This window comes from Malania oleifera, chromosome 5, assembly GCF_029873635.1.
Source record: "Malania oleifera isolate guangnan ecotype guangnan chromosome 5, ASM2987363v1, whole genome shotgun sequence".
NCBI lineage: Eukaryota > Viridiplantae > Streptophyta > Magnoliopsida > Santalales > Ximeniaceae > Malania > Malania oleifera.
This window is the reverse complement of record NC_080421.1, coordinates 23,019,371-23,028,554: the sequence shown is the minus strand read 5'-3', so window position 1 is coordinate 23,028,554 and position 9,184 is coordinate 23,019,371.

Below are 9,184 nucleotides of genomic sequence, written 5' to 3'. Positions count from 1 at the left end.
GGTTTGGCTAAATGAGGCCTCCACCTATTTATACACTTCCACCTCCTCAATGGATGGTGGAGATCAATTTGAATCTACGGCCTAGATATATCTTCTAGACTATTCATCTAGATATTTACAAGGAAGGTTCTAGCATATGTACATTCCAATAGACTGTAGAAATATCTAGTAGTTCCTACTACAGTTTAGGATACTCTAGAGAGTTCTCCACAGTTCTAGATCACTCTAGGATACTCTAAAGAGTTCTTTATAAATTCGGAGTGTTCTAGATTCTTCTTTAATTAGCTTCTTAAAATTTTCGCTTGTGCGAAGCTCGACTGAACCTCAAGCAGGTTGGAAAATCATCTAATGCCAGAAAATTGAACTTTTCACTAGGCACACGAACTTCAAAAATGCCTTCTCTATATGTGTCTATTCGGGCGACCGAAACTCTTGGGTTGGCCAAAATTTACCGCGAGTTAGTAAATCAGGGTTATTTTTGTTAAACTCATTTAAAACAATTTTAATAATTCTCCTGATGTCCCCAATGGTCAAAATATTTGGCATGTCTATAAATATGAGTTCATTTGCAATATTAAGTAGAGATTAAGGTTTTTGATTAAATATTTTTCTCTCTAAAATCCTTTGAGCTCCACATTCATATTCAAGCCTATACTCCTCATTTTTACTCATTCCATTGAAAAACCATTTTGAGTGAGAGTATCTTGAGTTACTCCATAGTGTTTATACAAGCTTATACTTTCATTTGTGTAGTTTGATTTTTGATTTTAGTGAGAGTAAGCCTAGAAAGTTCCCCCCTGTGATTTAATTCATAAATTCATTTTTTGGAGAAACTTGTTAAGCTTGTGAGTCCTTGCATTCTTATTGCAAGACTCTTAAGCTTGTCTTGTTTGTATTAAGAAAATATTTTTGACAAGCTTGGTTTTAAATATCTCTTGTGCTTGAGTTCCTGAAAATCTTTTTGAGATATTTGACTATATATTCTAAATCTTTGAAACCTTACTTGTGGTTGAAATATTTACATACATTGTTTCAAAGGCATTATTGTAGTACACTCTCACACTCTGATTGCATATTGACATTAGCTTGAGAGTAATTTCACATATCTTCACTGAGCTAATATTTCGTTTCATTTAGAAGTGCATTGATTATTGCTTGTGCGTATCGGTACAAATTTGCTTGTATTAGAAGCATCTTTATTTGTACCCAATTTTATATTGATTATTGTATTCCAGGCGTGGTTTGAGGGGGTGTTGATCTAGCTCGTAAGGATTGGTAGGGTTTTCTCTGTCTCGCAAGGAGAGTGTGTAAAGGTTGAGGTTAGCCCTGATAATTTGACCTGATATTGTAATCGGTGTCGCTCCACCTGTTAAGTGAGCAATATGGGTAATTGTAACGACCTGCTTATTTACCATTTTTTTCCATGATGATAAAAACCGATATAATAAACCTAGAAGATCATAATCAACCTAAACTTGTGGGTACCAGGAATACATCAGAAATGTAACACGGAGGCCTAAGCAGTAGGAAACGTAAAATCATATACATCCCATAATATCATTCAACACAATACTAGAGTTTACTACATCCATTATATATATATATATACATCCCAAAACAATCAAAACCAGCCCTAGGGTCATCACCCAAAAATCCATCTGACCCTAGCAAAAGACATACCCTTCAGACAGGGTAAAAGAATTGAACTCTAATGTTGCGGAACTTTATCCACTCCTTTCTGGGGCTCCTAAAATGTTCATATAATTTGGGACGAGACACCTCTCAGTAAGGGAAATAAACTAATATTAGTGTGTAACAACAAGAGTATTTTCATGTTATACATAGAAACATACATAAACATATTTAGTGAAATTGTCTGTATCATATATGGAAAGACATATATAATCATATCATGATATAACATACTGAATTTCCATAAAAATAATTCATCTCATATGATAATAATACAAAACAACCTTGGAAGGTTAGCTGGCTGGTGTCATGTCTTACTCCCACATAACTGAGTTGTATAGCCCGAAGGCAGGACCTAACAATGGCTGGCCGACCAATGCCAAGTCAAAGTAAATGTTTGTAAGTACGATGGGTCTGCTAGACCTGGTCCATACACCAGGGCAACCAACATTTCAATAAACCACATCGACTATCCTTCCTTATGCAGCCCCGTACGACAATGATAACACAATATCATGATGATCATGAACACATAACTACGGTACCGTGCTCGTGTAAACCTAAACCAAGCCAACCAGGTTCTGATAACATATAACATATTTCAAATTGTGATACATTCCTATTCCATAATAATAATTGTCAATTCAATATCATCATATCACATTTCATATATAACGTGAAAATCATCAGCCCTTATGCTGGTATTTCATATTTTATTAATCACGACCCGTACGTCGTATCACATATCAAATAAGAGGCTCGGCCCATACACTGTCATATCATTCAAATGGCTCGGCCTGTGTGCCGACATATCATGTGAAAGGCTCAACCCGTACGTCGGCATATCATGTAAGAACATCCTCGGCCCGTACGCCGATATATCGTATAAAACTCTCAGCCTGTACGCCGGTATATCATATAAAAACTCTCGGCCTGTATGCCGGTATATCATTGTAAAACTTTGTATCATATAATATTTTCCCAGAAAACAGTAATTCATAGTAAATACTACTCATGCCACACAAATTGAGTATTACACATATTTAAAACATATCATCATTTACAACAGTATTTCCCAAACATAATGCATATATATATATATATATATATATATATATTTATCTATTTTCCTAAAATCAAATGCTATAAGATTGTACATATATTTTCATAAAACAACTAGTTTAGTTTATCCCTTACCTGATTCCTGAAAAGCCCCTAAAATAATCAATCTTGCACCCACAGGGTTCCCTGTTCAACACCTTGAAAATAAAATTCCTCAAAACAAAACTTTAGTATTTTCTTGACTACTGCAATTCCTATAACTGTAGGAAAGTCAAATATTGAATAAAAACCCTTACCCTAAATCTGGGATGAAATGTAAACTAGCCCCACCGCCGATCCACTCCAGTAGATTTGCAGAGAACTTCCCCAGGAGTGTTGTGGTGGCTTCGGATCGTCGATATAGCGAAGAACAAACCCAAAAATTAAGAGAGAAGGGTAGGGAACCGAAGAGGAGAAGGAAAGGAAAGTATCAGCGTGAATTTTCGCCAAAAATGAAGTTTAGGCATATTTATGCATTGGCCTTCGTCGACGAGCCACGTCACCTTGTCGATGAGGTCAAGAAGTACGTTCTTCGATGAATGTTTGCTTCTCGTCGACGAAGTTAAAAGACGTACAAATAGTCTCTAGGTATTTTCTCGTCAACGAGACACATCCCCGTTGACGAGCCCCTCATGTGTACTCATCAACGAACTCCCTGTGTTCGTCGACGAGGCCCTGTTTAAACACAATTCCCATTTCTCCATCTTCCATTATTTAAATACCATAATTCCCCAAGTCACGACATTCTCCCCTCCTTATAAAATTTCGTTCTTTAAATTTGCTATTCATCTGATTCATTATCCCTTAAAGGCAAAATGGTCTACTTATTTTATTACTTACCCTCACTTATGACAGAGGAATACCGTGGTTACATTCCAAGTCTTGGGAGATTACAAATACGAAATAAAATTCTCCCAAAACTAAAATACTACTCACTAACTAAATCGCTACATGCACTTGCAAAAGAAACATTACCTACTACTTACATTTTCGTGAATAATTGTGGATATCTCTGCCTTATCTGTTCCTCGAGCTCCCAAGAAGCTTCTTCTATTGCATGATTTCTCCACAAGACTTTCACCCGAGGAATCTTCTTATTGTGCAATTCTTGTTCTTTCTTATCTAGAATCTATACTGGAACCTCCTCATAAACTAGTGAATCATTGAGCTCTAATTCACCATAACTGACTACGTGAGAAGGGTTTGGGACATATTTCCTCAACATGGAAACGTGGAATACATCGTGGATCCTGGACAACACCGATGGCAAAGCTAGCCTGCAGGCAACCGGCCTCATTTTCTCTAGAATCTCAAATGAACAGATAAACGTAGGGCTAAGTTTACCTTTTTTTTTCAAATCGCATAACCCCTTTTAATGGAGCTATCATTAAAAATACATGATTACCAACATCAAACTCCAATTTCTTGCTGCGGGTATCAGTGTAACTCTTCTGTCGGCCCTGTGTTGCACTGATTCTATCTCTGATAAGCCGAACCTTGTCACGTGCTTGTTGAACAAGCTTTGATCCCACAACTCGCTGCTCATCCACTTCATCCCAAAATAAAGGAGAACGAAATCTCCTACCTTAAAGCACCTCAAATGGTGTCATGCCAATGCTGGCCTGATAACTATTATTGTACTCAAATTCCACCAACTAAATATAAATTGAATCCAACTACCCTCAAAATCTAGCACGCACGCTCGAAGCATATCTTCTAATATCTAAATCGTCCTCTTAGTCTGGTTGTCTGACTGAGGATGGAACGTTGTGCTAAAAGATAACTGAGACCCTAGAGTCTCTTGCAAGCTCCTCCAAAATCATGACGTTAAACGTGGGTCTCTGTCTGACACTATAGACACTGGCACACCATGAGAACGGACTATCTCCTGAATATATATCTCTCCCAGTCTGTCCATGGAGTTACTGATCTTGATGGGAAGAAAATGAGCGGTCTTGGTTAAACGATCCATAATCACCCAAATTGCATTCTGGCCATGCAATGCCGATGGTAGCTCTGAAATAAAATCCATTAAAATATATGATCTCATTTCCACTCTGAGATAAAAAGTGGCTGCAACTGGCCCTCTGGTTTTTGGTGCTTAGCTTTTATCTGCTGACACGTTAGACACTGAGCTACATACTCAACAATTTCTCTCTTCATACCACTCCACCAATAAGACTCTTACAGATCTTTATACATCTTCATACTGTCGGGATGAATTGTGTACAAAGATCTGCGAGTCTCCTCTAAAATGGTCTCCTTGATGTCAGCGTCGGCAGGAACACATAATATGGAACGGAGCCGTAAAGCTCCGTCATCTATAATACATAATTCCTCCCCCTGACCATTCTGCACTCTGACTAATACCTTTGCTAACTCTGGATCATCCTTCTGAGCAACTTTAATCCTTTCTTGCAGAGTAGGCTGCACCACTAAACTAGTAATACGAGCCTAAGAACCACCCTCAACCAACTCTATACCGAATCTCTCCAGATCCATCATAATTGGATACTGAATTTCCATAGCTGCTAGCATTGGTCCGACAGAGTTCCTGCTCAAAGCATCAGCTACCACGTTCGCCTTCCCTGTGTGGTAATTGATAGTGCAGTCAAAATCTTTAATAAGCCCAACCACCTTCTCTGCCTCATATTCAGTTCCTTATGAGTGAAAAAGTACTTTAAACTCTTGTGGTCGGAGAAGATTTCACACCGTTCACCATATAGGTAATGCCTCCAAATTTTCAATACATGTACCACTGCAGCCAATTCAAGATCGTAGGTAGGGTAGTTCTTTTAATACTCTTTCAATTGTCTGGAAGCATATGTTACTACCCCTGCCATGCTGCATCAATACACAGTCAAGTCCTTTCAAGGACACATCACTATAGATAACATAACCCTCACCCCCTGATGGGATGATCAACACTGGTGCTGTGACAAGTCTTTGCTTCAATTCCTGAAAACTCTACTCACAGCTGTCATCCCACTCAAATATGACATTCTTCCTAGTCAGTCATGTCAAAGGCCCTGATAATGCTGAGAACCCCTCAACAAAACGACAGTAATGCCTAGCTAACCCTAAGAAACTCCTGATCTCCTGGACATTCCTCGGTCTAGCCCAATTCACTACTGCCTCAATTTTACTAGGATCCACAGATATACCATCTCCTGAAATGACATGCTCCAAAAACATAACTTTCTTAAGCCAGAATTCACATTTACTGAACTTAGCGTACAACTTCTTTTCCCGAAGCGTTAGTATAATTTACATCAAATGCGTCTCATACTCCTCATAACTCCTCGAATAGACTAGTAGATCATTAATAAAAATAACAACAAATCGGTCTAAATATTAGTGAAATACTCTATTCATTAAGTCCATAAATACCGTAGGAGCATTTGTTAGACCAAACAGCAGAATGAGGAATTTATAATGCCCATATCTGGTCCTGAAGGCTGTCTTCGATACATCCTTTGCTTTCATTTTCACCTGATAATAGCCTGATCTGAGCTCAATCTTAAAATACACCCGTGTACCTTAGAGCTAGTCAAACCAATCATCTATACGGGGGTAAAGGATACTTGTTATTGACTGTCATTTTGTTAATCTCCCTTTAATCTATACATATCCTTATAGTCTCGTTTTCTTCTTCACAAATAGAACTGGAGATCCCCACGGAGATACACTAGGTCGTATAAAGCCCTTATCAAGCAAATATTGCAACTGACTTTTTAATTCTGCCAACTCTGCTGGCGCCATTCGGTAAGGTACTTCAGAAATCGGCATTGTACCTGGAAGCAGATCAACAGAAAATTTTACCTCACGATTAGGTGGCAAGCTTGGTAATTCATTTGAAAAAATATCCGTAAACTCCTTTACTACTGGCGTACTAGCAAGTTTCAATTCATTCCCTGAAATTTCCTTCACAAAGGCCATGAATCCCTGACAACCACTCAGCAGTAGTCTCCTCGCTTGAATAGCTGAAACAAATTGAGGCAGGAATTGCACCCGAGACCCTACAAACCCGAATTTCGATTTTCTTGGAGGTCTGAATATCACTTCTCGTGCATGACAATCTATGCTAGCAAAATTAGCTGCTAGCCAATCCATTCCAAATATTACATCAAACCTATGCATATCTAGTACTATCAAATCAAAAGACAAGATTTTCCTTTGAATATCAACTGAACAATCCTAAAGCACCCTACTACACCTTACTGCTGACCCGGTCAGTGTAGATACCAACAGTTCAGTGTCTAACAATTGTGTTTTTGCCCCACATAGTCTAGTGCACTCCAGAGACACAAACGAGTGTGTGGCTCCTGAATCAAATAATACAATAACTTTAAAGGAAAACATGCTAACCATACCTATCACCATGTCGCCGGCTGCCTCAGCATCACCTAGTGTCAAAGCAAAAACTCTGGCTAGAGTCATATTCCTTTGCCGACCCCCACGTGGTGCTTGATAGCCTCCCTAGTACGGTCTAGGAGCAAGAGCGATATCAAGTGGTAAAAGGCAGTCTCGCACCATATGTCCTTATCTACCGCAGCAATAGCAGACAGTTCGTCCCAGTCGACACACTCCCCAGTGCCTCCTCCCACAAGTTTGATAGGTAGGAGGATTCTGCACGATTTGAACCTCACGATCCCTAGTTTCCTGTCTCCGCCCTTTACCATAATTTCCTCTCCTCCACTGACCCGGCCTATGACTCTGCTGATAGCTTGAAGATGTAGATCTCTTCTTCTGTCCCTGTTCCTCTACATCTATACGCTCACCAACCTCTGCCAAGACTGCTCTACCGATTAATTCAGCGAAATCCTGAATCTTAAATACCACCACTTGCTTGAATATGCCTCGCCTCAATCCTATTTCAAATTGTCTCGCCTTCTTTATCACATCAGGAACAATATACGAAGAGAAGCGAGATAGCTCTATAAACTGCGCCGCATACTTCTGGACCGACAACTACCCCTACTTCAGATTCAGGAACTCTTCCACTTTAGCCTCCCTGACAGTAGCTATAAAATACCTGTCAAAGAATAACTCTTTAAATTGGTCCCATGACATCGCTATTGGCGTCATCCTCTGCTGCTCCAAAAGTCTCAAGGCAATCCACCACCTCTCGGCCTCCCTTGTCAGTTTATAAGTGGCGAAGAGGACCCTCTGTTCCTCCGTATACTGTAGCACCACCAAGATTTTCTCAATCTCCTGCATCCAATTCTCAGCAACTACAGGATCAACCCCTCCTGAAAACGCCAGAGGATTCATCTTAGTAAAATTCTCTATCGTGAACCCATGACCTGCAGACAGACCGCCCTTGCTCTCTAGAGGTCCTAGCGATCTCAGCCATAACCTATTGAGCCATGCTACGTAGTACTGCATAAAAATTGGTCCCGCCGGCACTCGATGGCTCTGTTCCATCACTGCCACTCGCATGGGCACTACCTCCTCCTGGATCCATCTTGAAAAATAATAAACGTAACTTAGGAACCCTATACTTATAGCTTACACACCTAACATAGTTCCTTATCCTAACTTCCTCAACTCATTCCTAACTCCAGTCCTACATTCTAGGAACACATCCGACAATAGTTTACTATGGTTTTCCTGAAATCGTCACCCCAGGAAAAACACAGAAACCACCCCATAAGTTTTGCCTCTAGACTGTAGAACAAAACCTTAAATCATTTTCCTATACTTTGGTATTGTTTTCGCTGCACTCTAAAGTCTACAAAACCTAGCAACCTAGGCTTCGATACCAAATTGTAATGACCTACTTATTCACCATTTTTTTCCATGATAATAAAAACTGATATAATAAACCTAACAGATTATAATCAACCTGAACCCGTGGGTACCAAGAATACATAAAAAATGCAACACGGAAGCCTAAGCAGCAGAAAACGTAAAATCATATACATCCCATAATACCATTCAACACAATACCAGAGTTTACTAGATCCATTATATATATACATCCCAAAACAATCAAAACTAGCCCTAGGGTTGTCACCCAAAAATTCATCTGACCCTAGCGAAAGACTTACCCTTCAGATAGGGTAAAATGGTTGAACTTTAATGCTGCGGAGCTTTATCCACTCTCCTATTTGAGGCTCCTAAAATTTTCATATAATTTGGAGTGAGACAACTCTCAATAAGGAAAATAAACTAATACTAGTGTGTGACAACCTGAGTATTTCCGTGTTATACATAAAATCATAGATAAACATATTTAGGGAAACTATCTGTATCATATTTGGGAAAACATATATAATCATATCATGATAGAACATACTATGTAACGTCCCCCTTTCGGGCATTGCCACTTTTCTTATGGGCCTTGCGCCCCTGGCAACAACGGGTACCTATCAGAGCACTCACTAAA